A 16321-nucleotide genomic window follows, 5' to 3' on the forward strand; every position below is an offset into this window, starting at 1 on the left:
CCTTGCACATTTACATATTACCCTTGTACATTAGAGTATATTGCCTTGTACAGGAGAGCTTTGCCCTTGTACGTATGAATATTGTCCTAGTACATAAGAAAATAACCCTTTTTTTATATGAATATTGCCATTGTGAATATCACCCTTGTTCAAACGAATATTACCCGTGCTGGATATGTGTGAATACAAGAAGGAGTAACCAATCATTGGAAAGTGTGTAATTACAACACAACTCAAAACTCAGTGACATATTTAATAAATTTCATATATCTATGCAATTTTAATCCATTACTCACACAATTTTGATTTATCATTTATCAAAATATGTGTCAAAATGAGAACCTACACTACTTCATGCATTAAAAAGATTAATTATATAAAATATGAAACAGAATATTCAAGTATGGACATATATTTCATGTACTATAATATTTGTCATGAAACTAATTTTGCACAGCCGTGCAAATATCACAATTATGAGATAAAACCAATTTGTACACTATCGACAAACTGAAAGATTTCAGTTTATCATAATCATGTTTTTTTTTGTTTTTTTTGTCAGATTGGTCAATACTTGCACTATCTGTAGGCTCAGGCTGGGTAGCCAAATTATACTTCATGTCTTCATTGTTTATAGTACCTGGATAACTGGAGTCAAAGTAGATCGTATTTTCTAACTTTAATATGATAAAAGAGTTCTTAAATTTCTTTCGATTAAAATGCATTTAGTTATAGAACTCGTTGATTAAACAGTATTATGTTTGCGAAGTGCTCTAATGCTGTCATTCAACTTAACTCGTCCAGTAACAACTACTGAAACTACACTTATTTGGAAACATTTCCATCATTAACATAGACAAAGCAAATACAATTTTTATCGTTAAAAAAGCAATATACATAAGACGACAATCTTTTATTACAGTATATACAACAGAACGTATGAAATTATATAACTTTTTTATTATTTACCTATAATAATTCTGTCAAATATATCGCTTGTATTTCACAAGTAAATATAAACAGCCAGAAAAAAATTCTGTATTGTACCTTTAGTATTTTATGTTGCCGCAGTACTTTCATTTAACATGCATGATCTGACAGTTGATAAACAAGAGGGCCATTATGGCCCTGTATCGCTCACCTGTTATCATTGCATTTACAGACAAGAAGGTCAAAAAATCATAAGATCAATCAAAAGACTCATGAGAACATAGAGGTAAAATTTTCTTAGAGTTACTTCAAATAAAATCATTTTCAAATCAGGCCAGTAATTTCATACATGAAGTCCAAAGGACAGGAAGATCAAAGGGAAAAAATTTAACCAAAAAGAAAGAAAAAATTATTTTACAAGGTACAGAAATGTCAAAATACACCTAAAATTGGAGGTACCATCGATGTTGTACCACAGAAAAGTGGCCTGGCTTTTTCCCTACGGCCAATTAATAAACAAGAGGGTCATGATGACCCTGGATCGCTCACTTGAGTAATCTGAGCTACATGTTTCAAAAGTCAAACTGATGATAAAATATTAAGGAAGTCAGTAGGTCCCATTCATGGTCAATGGAATTCAGTTTTACAATTTGTGTGCAAAACTGTGTATTTCATCAAAATTTCAAGGCTGTATCTTAAAAAACAAGAAAGTAGGTTAAGGTGACAGCCAAGTGACATCATATTACTTGGGGACATCAGGTAATTATAATTAAACGGTCTTGGAAATAGGATCAGATGATTTTTAAGTATTTTTCCTATGTAACTCACATGATAACTAAGTGACCCCAGGGTGGGGCCGCTTTTAACCCCAGGGGCATAATTTGAATAATTTTGGTAGAGGACTACTAGACAAATATCAAAAGCCTAGGTCGTATTGTTTTAGACAAGATTTTTAAAGTTTTTCCTATACAAGTCTATATACAACTTGGGATCCCCAGGGCCTCTTTTCACCCAAGGGGTACAATTTGAACAATGGACCATAAAACAATGCTACAAACCAAATATCAAAGGTCTAAGTGTTGTGGTTTCAGACAAGAAGATTTTTACTTTTTTTCCTACATAAGTCTATGTAAAACTTGGGACCCCTGGGGCGGGGCCATATTTGACCCTAGGGGGATAATTTGAACGATTTTGGTAGAAGACCATTAGATGATGCTACATACCAGATATCAAAGCCCTAGGCCCTGTGGTTTTAGACAAGATTTTTTTCAAGTTCTCCGTTTCAGTGACCATGGCAACCAGAGTTCTGCATGGAATTCAATTCTTTGAATAAGTTTGAAATGGGGGCATCATAGGATCATTCCGGTGAAGTTTAATGTAATTCTGCCCAGTGGTTTTCAAGAAGAATTTTTTTTAGAAACTGTTGACGGACGACGCACGACGGACATCAAGTGGTCACAATAGCTCACCTTGTCACTTCCTGACAGGTGAGCTAAAAAGGTACTAAATAAGCTATTTATAGTAACATAAAAGGAAAGTGAATAAAACAAGAGGACCATGATGGTCCTGAATCGCTCACCTGTCCCCACATGAACTGAGTATGACGTTGTTTATTCTGACCATTTTCATGAAGATCCATTGAAAAATATGTCCTCTAGAGAGGTCACAAGGTTTTTCTATTATTTGATATAATGACCTAGTTTTTGAAGGCATGTGACCCAGTTTTGTACTTGATCTAGATATCATCAAGGTGAACATTCTCACCAATTTTCATGAAGATCTCATGAAAGATATGGCCTCCAGAGAGGTCACAATGTTTTTCTATTTTCAGACCTACTGACCTAGTTTTTGACTGCACGTGACCCAGTTTCACACTTGACCTAGATATCATCAAGGTGAACATTTTCATCAACTTTCATGAAGATCCATTGAAAAATATGGCCTCTAGAGAGGACATAAGGTTTTCTATGCTTAGACCAACTTTCATACAGATCCCATGAAAAATATGGCCTTTAGAGTGGTCACAAGGTTTTTCTATTATTTGACCTACTGACCTAGTTTTTGACTGCATCGGACCCAGTTCCAAACTTGACCTAGATATTATCAAGATGACATTCTCACAAATTTTCATGCAGGTCCCATGTAAAATATGGCCCCTACGGAGGTCACAAGGTTTTTCTATTATTTGACCTACAGACCAGTTTTTGACCGCACGTGACCTAGTTTCAAACTTGACACAGATATCATCAAGATGAACATTCTGACCAATTTTCATGCAGATCCCATGAAAAATATGACCTCTAGAGAGGTCACAAGGTTTTTCTATTATTTGACCTAATGACCTAGTTTTGGACCGCAGTTGACCCAGTTTCAAACTTGACTTAAATACCACCAAGTTGAACATTCTGACCAATTTTCATGAAGATCCATTGAAAAATATGGCCTCTAGGGAGGTCACAAGGATTTTCTATTTTTAGACCTACCGACCTAGTTTTGAAACGCAGTTGACCCAGTTTCGAACTTGACCTAGATATCATAAAGACGAACATTCTGACCAATTTTCATGCATACCATGAAAAATATGGCCTCTACAGAGGTCACAAAGATTTTCTATTATTTGACCTACTGACCTAGTTTTGAACCGGACGTGACCCAGTTTCAAACTTGACCTAGATATCATAAAGTTGAACATTCTGACCAATTTTCATGCAGATCCCATGAAAAATATGGCCTCTACAGAGGTCACAAAGATTTTCTATTATTTGACCTACTGACCTAGTTTCAAACCTGACCTAGATATCATCAAGATGAACATTCTGACCAGTTTTCATGCAGATCCCATAAAAATATGACCTCTAGAGAGTTCACAAGGTTTTTCTATTATTTGACCTACTGACCTAGTTTTTGACCACAGTTGACCCAATTTCAAACTTGATCTAGATATCATCAAGATGAACATTTTGACCAATTTTCATACAAATCCTACGAAAAATACGGCCCTCTACAGAGGTCACAAGGTTTTTCTATTATTTGACCTATTGACCTAGTTTCTGAAGCATGTGACCCAGTTTCAAACTTGAGCTAGATATCATCAAGATAAACATTCTGACCAATTTTCATACAGATCTAATGAAAAATATGGCCTCTAGAGAGGTCACAAGGTTTTTTATTATTTGACCTACCGACACTAGTTTTTTATCGCACGTGACCCAGTTTCAAACCTGACATAGATATCATCAAGGTAAACATTCTGACCAATTTTCATGAAGATCCATTGAAAAATATGGCCTCTAGAGAGGTTACAAGGTTTCTCTATTTTTAGACCTACTGACCTAGTTTTGGACCGCATGTAACCGTGAGCTAAAAAAACATTGTAAGTGAACAAAAAAAGGATCTGCCAAATAAAACCAGAGCACTGCAATGCAACGCAAATGCAGAGCAATTTACTCACAAAACAAAGTCATATGACCTTTGACCCCTAAGTGTGACCTTGACCTTGAAGTGAGCTATCCGAGACATGTGCTCTGCACGTCGTTTTAATGAGGTGAACATTAGTTTCAGGTTATTTTGAAGTCCTTCAAGGGGTTCAAGAGTTACAGAGCAAATTGCAAACCAACCGACAGACAGACAGACGGATACCGAGGTGATAACATAAAACATCCATTCGGGCGTATAAGAAAGAAATCGAGATCTTATGGTGATACAGTTGTGTGCAAGTTTGGTTAAAACCATAAATGAAGCTGCTATTGTGGAGACAAGGTCAAATTAGGTAATTCTGGTCATTTCAGGGACCATAACTCTGGAACCCATCATGGAATCTGGCCGGTTCAAGAAAGGAACCAAAATCTTATGGTGACACAAGTTTTGTGCAAGTCTGATCAAAGTCAGATCATAAATGAAGCTGCTAGGGACCATAACTCTGGAATCCATTATGGAATTTAGCCAGTTCAAACAAGAGTGCCAGAATGTCACATTATACGCCTGTCACAGCAAATTTCTTTACATTAGCACCTGTATTTGCAAATGGAATTTTAATTTTCTAGTTGTTTACAATGTTTTTTTTTTGTTTTTTTTTTAGAAATTACTGTTATTCTTTTATTTTTCTAAGTCCACAAAAAAAAATCATTACCAGGTTAAGATACCTTAAAATACACCCAAAATTTGTAAGTAACATCAATGTTGTATCACAGAAAAGTGGTCTGGGTTTTTCCCTACGGTCAGTTATAAAAAAATTACAATGTAAGTTATTTATAGTAACAACTAAGGGAAGTTAATCTTTAAAGAGAAAAAAAATAAAATAAAATTACAAGTCTACACAAAAATCCTTTCCAGGTAGAGATAGCTCAAAATACACCTCAGAGTTGGATGTAACATGCATGTTGTACTACAGAAAAGTTGTCTCGATTTTTCCCTACGACATGTAATGAAAAAGTTAGAATATAAGCTAATTATAGTAACAGTAAAGGGAAGTAATTCAAAAGAAGTGACCAGTGCATGACACTCCGTCTCGAGATGGTGTACAATTGTGCCAAGTTACATTAAAATCCCTCCATACATGAAGTAGAAATGCACCAGACAAGTCATTCTTGTATCTGACTTTTAGCCTGTAAGTGTGACCTTGACCTTAGACCTAGGGACCTGGTTCCTGCGCATGACACTCCGTCTCATGATGGTGAACAACTGTGCCAAGTTGTATCAAAATCACTCAATGCATGAAGAAGAAATGCTCCGGACAAAGTTTTCATTCTTGAATCTTTGACCTCTAAGTGTGACCTTGACCTTACCCCTAAGGACATGGCTCTTGCGCCTGACACTCCGTCTCATGATGGTGAACAATTGTGCCAAGCTACATCAAAGTCCTTTCGTGCATGAAGAAGATATGCTCCGGACAAAGTTTTCATTCTTGTATCCTTTGACCTGTAAGTGTGACCTTGACCTTAGACCTAGGGACCTGGTTCTTGCGCATGACACTCCAACTCATTATGGTGAACAACTGTGCCAAGCTACATCAAAATCCTTCCATGCATGAAGAAGATATGCTCTGGACAAAGTCATTCTTGAATTTTTCATTCTTGTATCCTTTGGCCTCTAAGTGTGACCTTGACCTCAGACCTAGGGACCTGGTTTTTGCACATGACACTCCCGTCTAATGATGATGAACAATTGTGCCAACTTTCATCAAAATCCCTCCATGCATGAAGAAGATATGCTCCAGACAAAGTCATTCTTGAATTTGACCTTTGACCTCTAAGTGTGACCTTGACCTTAGACCTAGGGACCTGGTTCTTGCGCACGACACTCCGTCTCATGATGGTGAACAACTGTGCCAAGTTTCATCAGAATCCCTCCATGCATGTAGAAGATATGCTCCGGACATGGTCTTTGGATGCCGCCCGCCCGTTACCCGCCCTCCAGGGGCGTTCCCATAATACGTCCTGTTTTTCAAACGGGCGTATAAAAAGGAATCAAGCTCTTATGGTGATACAAGTTGTGAGCAAGCTTGGTAAAAATCAAATCATAAATGATAGAAAAGTGTAGACACAGGAATTCCAAGAAATCATAGGATGTGTATTTTGTGAGGCAGAAGTTTAGAGGATGAGTACTACTTTGTATTGATATGTCTGTACTATCTTGATATTAGACAAAAATATATGCAAGCAAAATACTACGAGGATCCAAATATACACAAGTTTAATATTTTGATGTCTACCAGAAAACAAAACTGTTGTAAGAAACTTGGCAAAGTATGCACATTATGCATTGAAGCAGAGAAAATTGTGTATGGGCCAGTGGCCTTTGCACTTTCTGAAAATAAACCTTCTAAACCTTAAATCATAAACAAAGCTGCTATGGTGCAGACAAGGACAAAAAAGCTAATTTTGGCCCTTTCAGGGGCCATAACTCTAGAACCCATAATGGGATCTGGCCAGTTCAATAAAGGAACCAAGATCTTATGGTGATACAAGTTGTGTGCAAGTTTTGTTAAAATAAAATCATATTGTAATATGCTTGTCTCTCTTGCGCTAGAATGACGTCAAATTAACGTGTGATGACGTCAAAGTTTTTGTTGCGGCCAAGAAAGAGCGCTTCTATATTTTATCTTATGTTTGAGATTAAGGACATTCTAGAATCGAAATAATTTATAGCACAAGCGTGCTTTAACACTATTTATACACTCGGGTGGTAATACCTCGTTCAAGTAATTTCAATCCGGCTGGGCCCTTGTGAAATTATTACGCCTGACGTATAACCGCCCATCGTGCATAGTGTTAAAGCACTCTTTTGCTATAAATTATTTCTTAAATGAAACCACTATCAGACAGAAAATTGTTGACAGAAGGACGGATGAAGGGTGATCACAAAAACTCACCTTGTCACTATGTGACAGGTGAGCTAAACATAGCGCATAAAATTTTTCGCTCAGTCTTATTTTAACGTCAATGTACATTGAAGATTTCGTCGGATAACACAAGAAACAAAAGGTTGGATATATAAAATAAAATGGTCATTAGCAGCTTGATCTGATATTTTGTATTCGGTTGTATTCTGCTCGAGCTGAGTTTTCAAGGTTGGATCACAATCGGCACGAAACCAAGAGAAGTAAAATGGTCAAAACAAACACTATACAAAACATGTATACCTAATAAAGCAAACCCGCAGGTAAAAATAAACTTTACAATTTCTCTTGAAATAGATATAATAACAAGGGGGCCATGATGGCCCCTATATATTGCTCTCCAGAGTTGATCTGGCCTACTGACCTAGCTTTTTACTCCACATGAGCCAGTTTTGAACTTAACCTAGAAATCATATCAAGACAAACATTCTGACCGAGTTTCATAAAGATTGGGCTATAAATGTGGCATCTACAGTGTTCACAAGCTTTTCCTTTGATTTTGCCTAATGACCTGGTTTTTGATTCAACATGACCTAATTTCGAACTTGACCTAGAAATTATCAAGACTTGCATTCTGACCAAATTTCATAAAGATTGGGTCACAAATGTGGCCGAGTGTTCACAAGCTTTTCCTTTTATCTGGCCTGCTGACCTAGTTTTAGACCCAACATGACCCAGATTCGAACTTGGACTAGATATCATCAAGATAAACATTCTGCCCATAGTTCATAAAGATTGGGTCACAACTTGGGCCAAGTTACATAAAAATTCTTCCATGCATGAAAAAGAAATGCTTCGGACAAGTTATCATTCTTGTATCCTTTGACCTACAAGTGTGACCTTAATCTAAGGCCTAGGGACCTGGTTCTTACGCATGACACTCCATCTCTGTATGGTAAACAATTGTGCCAAAGTGCATCAATAGCTCTCCTTGCATGAAGAAGAAATGCTGCGGACAAAGTCATTATTGAATTTTGCCTTTGATCTTTAAGTGTGACCTTGACCTTACACCTGATCTTGCACATAACACTACGTCTCATGATTCTTAACATTTGTACCAACTCACATTAAAATCCCTCGATGCATGAAGAAAATAATTTTCAGACAAAGTTTGTGGATGCCTCATGCCCGCCCACCAGTGGCATTTCAATATGTCCCGTTTTATAAAAAAGTGTATAAAAAGGATTGCTCAAATTTGGTGAAGATCAGATGAAAACTGTTTGACTTAGATGGCGGACAAGGCTAAATTCACAGTTTTTTTCGAGTTAATCAAAGGCCATAATCCAAGAGTGCCTGGAGCGATTTGGGTGGTTATCGAACTTGGCCGAACTATAATGCCCACAAACATTGTCAGCAAGTTTGGTAAAGGTCGGATGCAAACTGTTCGACTTAAAAAGTGGACATGCCTTTTGATGCCGCCCGCCTGCTGAGGGTATTCACATAAAACATCCCTCTGGCATATAAAAATAAAGACTGTTTTTACAGTTATAATCAAATGCACTTCAAAAATGTGTGTAGAAATTTAATGAATCCGCCATTTTGTTTTTGCTGCAAACAAAGTGGCCACCATTTTGACCAAATATTCAAATGCTGATAACTTTCTCAATTTTTAATTGCTTCATTTATTATGATGATTTAAGAAATTCCAGAAAATAAATTCAGCATCAAAACAACATTGTCTTTACGCTAACTTTAAAGGGGACATAATTTATGAAATATTGGCGCAAGAGTTATGTCCCTTGTGTCATATGATGTGATGATATCAAATCTGTTTAGTTATAATTGAGATAGACTGAAATTATATAAATAATGGTATACGAGCCATATGATGTAGGTGATGTGGAATAACTATCTCAAGTTCGAAACAAATCCATCAAGTATGTAAATGCGTCAAATTTTTAACCAAGGTGTTGACATGGAAGGACATCAACGCCTTGTAACAATGTTAACATTAAAAGAGCAGTAAACTATCATGTCCTATGTTCACAAGCAAACAACATAAAAATAATTGGCAGAACTCGAAAAAGTTTTTGCATAATACAAATTACCTCAGTCGAACAGACCATAGATGTACCATATTCTATCAAATATTTATATATCTGTAAAAATAATATATACATGATGATTGCTGTAATTCAGAACTTAGGAAATGATTATCTTCCTACCGTTTAATCAAAGACTTTTTTCACAATCATCTGAAACCAAAACGATTCACTGTATTATGGTTTTTTAAAAAAAATTATTAAAAGTCCGCTACAGACATTACAAGATTTTCCAAAAAAAAATAAGTTATTCCTAGTATAATTACAAATGCCGTCTTCTTGAAACTATTTTCTACAGAGAGACTATTAGAAGACGTCCTTGTGAAAATACTGAATTTTGTAGTATAGTGCTACAGACTATGCATGCAAACAAATCGTGATTTTGATAACAATATAAAAACATGCCTCACAATATATTTTTTGTCAATTAATGTTTAAACTATTCCATACAAAATCTGTAACTCCTTAGAAGTATATATAGTATGTCAAACTCAGAAAAATTCATTTGCAAGAGTATATGCCATAAAACAGCCATTTCCAGGCAATTTTAAACTAAATATCTTGAAATAACACTTAAACATTGTTAGAAATTAACAACAAAATGAAGCCAAATAAAACCTTTTTTTTTCAAATAAAGTTGACTTATGACAGGGGCCGTGACTATCTGAAACCCTTAATCACATAATACTAGCTTACATACAAAACTTTACTTATATTAACATTTCTTAGTAGAAAAATGGGTTCAAAAGTGATATGTTTACACAAGTGAATGCCAGACATTTCTTTACCTATAAATTTAAGCAAAACAGTATGGTTTGTATCTGCTAATGAAAATTAATTGTTCAATGCAGTTTTTCTCACAAATATTTGGATATAATACAATTACATGTAGTCCTGTTCAATTGCCAAAAACAAGCCACTGAAGCGGTCATGCCAAGTATGTTATGGTGTGTACAGCCTATGCACCGGAAGTGCATCTTTGCTCATGAAGTTTTAGCGGTGATTTTCTTTTTTTGTTCTTCTGCTGGAAACAAGCTGCCATATCACGTATTTTTGGTTCTGTATGTGTAGCCTAGCAACCAGAAGTTCATCTTTGATTTTGAAGTATTACCAGCAATCTTTTCTCTTAAGTATAAATGGAAACTGAACCTGAAAAAAAAATTGAAAATCATATAAATTGAAATTTATGATTATTTGAATGCTTCTCTTAATGCGAATATTCACCATGTAAAAACAATTACGCTACACACACGCCAAAGGTTGAACAATATTTGGAGACGCTCAGATGAACCACGGGAACCAGCTACAGGAACTATATTCATGAAAACGAACAACACCTGATGTCAACCTAGACAAGTTACCGAGATGTGCCAGACGAACATCAAGTTGATACAATTACTACGACTATGTACTAACTAGTAGACTGGTAAACTGGTGCAGAAATACGATTATATATTCATTAGTTAGTTAAATGTGCAGAAAATTATTAGTCTCAGAGACTTTAAATAATGATACAGATGTGCATTAACTAAAACAATTTAAAGCAGTCTTAGACTTTACTGAATTAAATTAGTAATTTTCTTAAGAATGCGAAAATCAATTTCGTTGGTAGTAACTCGAATGAACAGAAACAATAGTGTTTCGAGTTTTATTTTTTTTAATTTAAAGAATCAATCTTAAATGGAATATCTAAAACAATGAACACGAGGCCACTTGTTCAAACAAGAGGACCATGATGGTCCTGAATCGCTCACCTGTTCCCACATGACCCAGTTTTGAGTATGACGTCGTTTTTTCTATTATTTGACATAGTGACCTAGTTTTTGAGCTCATGTGACCCAGTTTTGAATTTGACCTAGATATCATCAAGATAAAAATTCTGACCAATTTTCATGAAGATCCATTGAAAAATATGGCCTCTAGAGAGGTCACAAGGTTTTTCTATTATTTGACCTATTGACCTAGTTTTCAAAGGTATGTGACCCTGTTTTGAACTTGATCTAGATATCATCAAGGTGAACATTCTCACTAATTTTCATGAAGATCTCATGAAAAATATGGCCTCTAGAGAGGTCACAAGGTTTTTCTATTTTTATACCTACTGGCCTAGTTTTTGACCGCATGTGACCCACTTTCGAAAATGACCTAGATACCATAAAGGTGAACATTCAGACCAATTTTCATGAAGATCTATTGAAAAATATGGCCTCTAGAGAGGTCAAAAGATTTTTCTAATTTTAGACCTACTGACCTAGTTTTTGAAGGCAGCTGACCCAGTTTCAAACTTGACCTATATATCATCAAAATGAACAGTCAGACCAACTTTCATACAAATCCCATGAAAAATATGGCCTCTAGAGAGGTCACAAGGTTTTTTCATTATTTGACCCACTGACCTACTTTTTGATGGCACGTGACCCAGTTTCGAACTTGACCTAGATATCATAATGATGAACATTCTGACCAATTTTTATGAAGATCCGTTCAAAAGTATGGCCTCTAAAGAGGTCACAAGGTTTTTCTATTTTTAGACCTACTGACCTGGTTTTTGACTGCACTTGACCCAGTTTCGAACTTGACCTAGATATCAACAAGATGAACATTCAGACTAACTTTCATACAGATCCCATGAAAAATATGGCCTTTAGAGAGGTCACAAGGTTTTTCTATTATTTGACCTACTGACCTAGTTTTTGACGGCACGTGACCCAGTTTCGAACTTGACCTAGATATCATCAAGGTGAACACTCTGACCAATTTTCATGAAGATCTTTTGAAATATATAGCCTCTAGAGAGGTCACAAGGTTTTTCTATTTTTAGACCTACTGACCTAGTTTTTGACCGTACGTGACCCAGTTTCGAACTTGACCTAGATATCATCAAGGTGAACATTCTGACCAATTTTCATAAAGACCCCATGAAAAATGCGACCTCTAAAGTGGTCACAAGGTTTTTCTATTATTTGACCTATTGACCTAGTTTTCAAAGGTATGTGACCCTGTTTTGAACTTGATCTAGATATCATCAAGGTGAACATTCTCACTAATTTTCATGAAGATCTCATGAAAAATATGGCCTCTAGAGAGGTCACAAGGTTTTTCTATTTTTATACCTACTGGCCTAGTTTTTGACCGCATGTGACCCACTTTCGAAAATGACCTAGATACCATAAAGGTGAACATTCAGACCAATTTTCATGAAGATCTATTGAAAAATATGGCCTCTAGAGAGGTCAAAAGATTTTTCTAATTTTAGACCTACTGACCTAGTTTTTGAAGGCAGCTGACCCAGTTTCAAACTTGACCTATATATCATCAAAATGAACAGTCAGACCAACTTTCATACAAATCCCATGAAAAATATGGCCTCTAGAGAGGTCACAAGGTTTTTTCATTATTTGACCCACTGACCTACTTTTTGATGGCACGTGACCCAGTTTCGAACTTGACCTAGATATCATAATGATGAACATTCTGACCAATTTTTATGAAGATCCGTTCAAAAGTATGGCCTCTAAAGAGGTCACAAGGTTTTTCTATTTTTAGACCTACTGACCTGGTTTTTGACTGCACTTGACCCAGTTTCGAACTTGACCTAGATATCAACAAGATGAACATTCAGACTAACTTTCATACAGATCCCATGAAAAATATGGCCTTTAGAGAGGTCACAAGGTTTTTCTATTATTTGACCTACTGACCTAGTTTTTGACGGCACGTGACCCAGTTTCGAACTTTACCTAGATATCATCAAGGTGAACACTCTGACCAATTTTCATGAAGATCTTTTGAAATATATAGCCTCTAGAGAGGTCACAAGGTTTTTCTATTTTTAGACCTACTGACCTAGTTTTTGACCGTACGTAACCCAGTTTCGAACTTGACCTAGATATCATCAAGGTGAACATTCTGACCAATTTTCATAAAGACCCCATGAAAAATGCGACCTCTAAAGTGGTCACAAGGTTTTTCTATTATTTGACCTACTGACCTAGTTTTTGAAGGCACGAAACCCAGTTTCAAACTTGACCTAGATATCATCAAGGTGAACATTCTGACCAATTTTCATGAAGATCTTGTGAAATATATGGCCTCTAGAGAGGTCACAAGGTTTTTCTATTTTTAGACCTACTGACCTAGTTTTTGATCGCATGTGACCCAGTTTCGAACTTGACCTAGATATCATCAAGTTGAACATTATGACCAATTTTCATAAAGATCCCATGAAAAATGTGACCTCTAGAGTGGTCACAAGCAAAAGTTTACGCACGGACGGACGGACGGACGGACGACGCGCGATCACAAAAGCTCACCTTGTCACTTTGTGACAGGTGAGCTAAAAAGGGAACGTAGGCCTACTGGGGAATAGTTCGAAATTGGATCTTACTTTTTAGTGTGTTTAGAGCATTTCATTGTAGGGATAACGCAAGTTTTTTCATGTTATAACATCTACAGAATCCCGAGGAATGGTCTGCAATTGGCAGTTGTAATGAAAGCATATATGAGCCGCGCCATGAGAAAACCAAAAAAGTGGCTTTGCAACCAGCATGGATCCAGCGCATCCGTGCAGTCTGGTCAGGATCCATGCTTTAGAGAAACAGCGAAGAGCATGGATCCTGACCAGACTGCACAAATGCACAGGTTGGTCTGGATCCATGCTGGTCGCAAAGCCACTATGTTGATTTTTTTCTCATGGCGCGGCTCATATATGGAAAAACAAATGGCATTTACTGTGAAATCATTAATATTCGTGGGGGACTAATTTTCGTGGATTTCGTGGCTGAGTTAATCCACGAAAATTAATCCCAACGAACAAGTAAAATTCCCATTCATTTTATGTTCAAAAGTTGAAATCCACGAATTTATATCCCCACGAAATTGCCGTTTTGACCAAAACCACAAAATTTCATGCCCACGAAATTAAATGATTTCACAGTATATGATTACCTAACCATAATGAACACCGGGTTCAAAGACAGTGACATTTACATCACATTCTGTTATGTATTATTTTGTATCATCTTTCCTGTCAATACATGTTTAAACCAAAGACCCTGTATTTCAATCCATTGTTGAAGACATAAGGGATACAAAAATATTATTTTAAGAAGATATAGAATAAAATGCTAGGACTACATAATTAAACAATATTTCAGTCTCCAGTTCAACAGACATCACCATTCAAAAAATGACCAATTCTGAAGCAAAGAGAAATATATTTGATTCAGACTTTAAGGCCTAAAAAAAAAATTCTTTTGTTTCCGGTAACATGCTCAAAAAAATTAGGGTAGGTAGGTCGGAAACATTTTTTTTTTTGGAATTTTTTTTTATTAAGGGAGACTTTTCGGATATTATTTTTGTGTCAAAAAATGATAACAAATAAGGGGGTTATGCCTTTAGAGCATCAGTAAGTTGGTTTCTAACATCACTGGCCATGTTTAAAGCAGAAAAGGTGCAGATTTGCAACTTTTTGTGAAAAAGTTGAATTTTTTTTCTCTCCAAGGCAATAAAAACATTTAGGGTTGGGCCAAAAATTTAGGGTAGGTCGGGATACCGGAAACAAAAAATTTTTTTTTTTTACGCCTAAGCTGTACCAATGCAAGTTGACAAGAATTGTCGGAGAACTGTAACGCTTTATTTCTAAAGAATGTTTGAACTAAATTAACACAAACATCGACCAAGCGTTCCATAGTGATAAAATAATCCAGTCAAAATCCTGTTAGAAGATTTTTTTGTTAAAGAACTGCTCATATGATTGTCCTATGTTACATCAAAATCCCTCCATGCATGAAGAAGACATGCTCAGGATAGTCATTCTTCTATCTTAAACTTTGGCCTTCAAGTGTGACACTGACCTAAGACCTGGTCCTTACACAGTTCACTCTCTCTCTCATGATGGTGAACAATTTTGCCTATTACATAAAAATCCTTCCATGCACTGAAAGAAATGCTTAAGACAAAGTTTGTGGGCTAAACCAGGCCGACCCCCCCATCCGCCAAGGGGGTTCCTATACTCAGATGTGCGCATAGAAATAGAAATTAGCTCTGTTAATTAGTAAAAACTTTTAAGAATGTAAATCAGAGTTATGGACCTGCACAATACATACCAGATCATGACAATGTACAAGTGTGTGAAGTTTCAAAACCATTCCCATCAGTGCGTACTGAGATTCCAGCTTACATTAACCATTTAAATCTAAGTTGAAAAAGGGGGCATAATATTGTTAACAAGAGGGTCATGATGACCCTGGATCGCTCACCTGAATAATATGAGCTACATATTTACATGTCAAACTGATGATTTTTAAATTTTTTTTTTGGAAGATCTTTCGATGTACAATCAAGTTACCCCTGGGACGGGGTCAATCATGATTTGAACAAATTTCATAGAAGTCTACAAGGCAATGATACATCATGTACAATTATGTCAAATATCTAAGCTCTAGGCCTTACGGTTTATTTTTAGAAATTTTTGGAAAATTTCCTAGGTAAAATCAAGTGACCCCTGGGGCGGGGTAAACTCTGAGTGGAACCTGTGACCTGCATGTCAGATCATTGACCGTACACAAATGTGTGAAGTTTCAAAACATTTACATCAGTAGGTTATAACTGAGATTCAATCTGCATGCAAAACTTCAACTAAAAATTTCTAAGTAGAAAAAGGGGCATAATTTTGTAAAAATGCAAAATAGAGTTATGGAACCTGATCAGTGTAAGTCAGATCATGACAGTACACATGTGTATGAAGTTTCAAAGCATTCCCATCAGCAGGCACTGAGATTCCGGCTTACATACAAAACTTTAACCAAAAAATTCTAAGTCGAAAAAAGGGGCATAATTCTGTAAAAATGCAAATAGAGTTATGGAACCTGATCAGTGCAAGTCAGATTATGACAGTTAACAATTGTGTAAAGTTTCAATACATTCCCATTGGTGGTTACTGAGATTCAAG

General features: G+C 36.1%; 1 protein-coding gene across 1 annotated transcript in view; it reads right to left on the reverse strand.

Moving 5' to 3' along the window:
• Positions 1 to 240: 240 nt before the first annotated feature.
• Positions 241 to 16321, reverse strand: part of LOC123539385 (uncharacterized) — an 88979-nt gene continuing 72898 nt past the window's right edge. The window contains exon 7 of the mRNA XM_053529492.1: positions 241 to 10518. The gene's annotated coding sequence lies outside the window, so the exon portion shown is untranslated. The remainder of the gene's footprint in view (positions 10519 to 16321) is intronic.

The sequence above is a fragment of the Mercenaria mercenaria genome, chromosome 18, assembly GCF_021730395.1.
Source record: "Mercenaria mercenaria strain notata chromosome 18, MADL_Memer_1, whole genome shotgun sequence".
NCBI classification, from domain to species: Eukaryota; Metazoa; Mollusca; class Bivalvia; order Venerida; family Veneridae; genus Mercenaria; species Mercenaria mercenaria.